Consider the following 2,103-nt stretch of genomic DNA (forward strand, 5'->3'; position numbering starts at 1 on the left):
CTTCCTTCCTTCCTTCCTTCCTTCCTTCCTTCCTTCCTTCCTTCCTTCCTTCCTTCCTTCCTTCCTTCCTTCCTTCCTTCCTTCCTTCCTTCCTTCCTTCCTTCCTTCCTTCCTTCCTTCCTTCCTTCCTTCCTTCCTTCCTTCCTTCCTTCCTTCCTTCCTTCCTTCCTTCCTTCCTTCCTTCCTTCCTTCTTTTTTAGGGAGAATAAGAAACAATCATTTGGAAATAAAAGTGAGCACCAAGAAGTTTTTGAACTGCTCTATGCCTATGACACATGGGATGAAACAAAAAGAGTGTATCACTTGAGATGCTATATAGAAAATTGTTTTTTTATTAAATTTCAGAATGATTGCTTTAGCTTTTAGAAGTGTTATTGAGTTTTGAATATTTTGCATTAATTTTGTAGATATGTATGTATACTAACATATATATAAGAATGTATATAGTGTGGAAACCCTGGTGGCGTAGTAATTAAGTGCTACAGCTGCTAACCAAGAGGTCAGCAGTTTGAATCCACCAGATGCTCCTTGGAAACTCTATGGGGCAGTTCTACTTTGTCCTATGGGGTCGTTATGAGTCGGAATCGACTAGACTGCAGTGGGTTTGGGTTTTTGGTATACAGTGTGCCATGGAGTCAATTCCGACTCATAGAGGCCCTGTATGACAGAATAGAACTGCCCCCTAGGGTTTCCCAGGCTGTAATCTTTTCAGGAGCAGATCACCACAGAGTGACTGGTGGGTTCAAACTGCAAACCTTTCAGTTAGCAGCTGAGTGCTTAACCATTGGACCAGGGCTCTGTGTGTGTGTGTGTGTATGTGTATGTATCTATACATCTATATGCATAGCAACCCTATAGGACAGAGTAGAACTGCTCCACAAGGTATCCAAGGAACCACTGACTTTTTGGTTAGCAGCTGAGCTCTTAATCACTGTGCCACCAGGGCTCTACTGTATATACATGCTTTGTTTTTGTTTTGTTTTGTTTTTGGAGTCCTGGCATGATGTAAATGGTTAACGCACTCAGCTGCTAACCGAAAGATTGGAAGTTGCCTTGAAAGAAAAGTCTGGCAATCTCCTTTAAAAAGATTACAGCCATTAAAAACTCTATGGAACACAGTTCTATTCTGACACACACGGGGTTGCCATAAATCCAAGTCAACTTGATGGAACGGAAAAATACTTCTTGGAATCACTTCCCTTGGAGTTGTGTGCAACAAATTACCTCACTAAAATTTATGAGTTTTACTTTGTTTTCTTTACCTTTCTAATAGCTATAATTTCTTTTCAATATCATCATATCAACTTGGACTTTCAGAATAACCTTGAACATTAGCATTTGTAGTAGTTTCATTGTCATTTTGTAAGGAATACACAGAGTCATTATACCAAAAAGAATTAGTCGACGTTCAACCATTTCAAGAGGTGGCATATGATCAGGAACCAATGGTACCGAAGGAAGAAATCCAAGCTGCTCAGAAGGCATTGGTGAAAAACAAGGCTCCAGGAACTGATGGATGAACTGAGATGTTTCAACAAATGGATACAGTGCTGGAGGTGCTCACTTGCCTATCTCAAGAAATATGGAAGACAGCTACCTGGCCAACTCACTGAAAGAGATCCATACTTACGCCTATTCCCAAGAAAGGTGATCCAACTGAATGTGGAAATTATATCACATGCAAGCAAAATTTTGCTGAAGATCATTCAAAAACTGCTGCAGCAGTATATCGACATGGAACTGCCAGAAATTCAGACTGGTTCCAGAAGAGGACGTGGAACCAGGGATATCATTGCTGACGTCAGATGGATCCTGGCTGGAAGCAGAGAATACCAGAAGGATGTATACCTGTGCTTTATTGACTATGCAAAGGCATTGGGTTGTGTGGATCATAACAAATTGTGGACAACATTGCAAAGAATGGGAATTCCAGAACACTTAATTGTCCTCATGAGGAACGTGTACATAGATCAAGAGGCAGTTGTTCGGACAGAACAAGGGGATACTGAGTGGTTTAAAGTCAGGAAAGCTGTGCGTCAGGGTTGTAATTTTCACCATAACTATTCAATTTGTATGCTGAGCAAAATAATCCGAGAAGCTGGA

This window comes from Elephas maximus, chromosome 5, assembly GCF_024166365.1.
Source record: "Elephas maximus indicus isolate mEleMax1 chromosome 5, mEleMax1 primary haplotype, whole genome shotgun sequence".
Lineage (NCBI taxonomy): Eukaryota > Metazoa > Chordata > Mammalia > Proboscidea > Elephantidae > Elephas > Elephas maximus.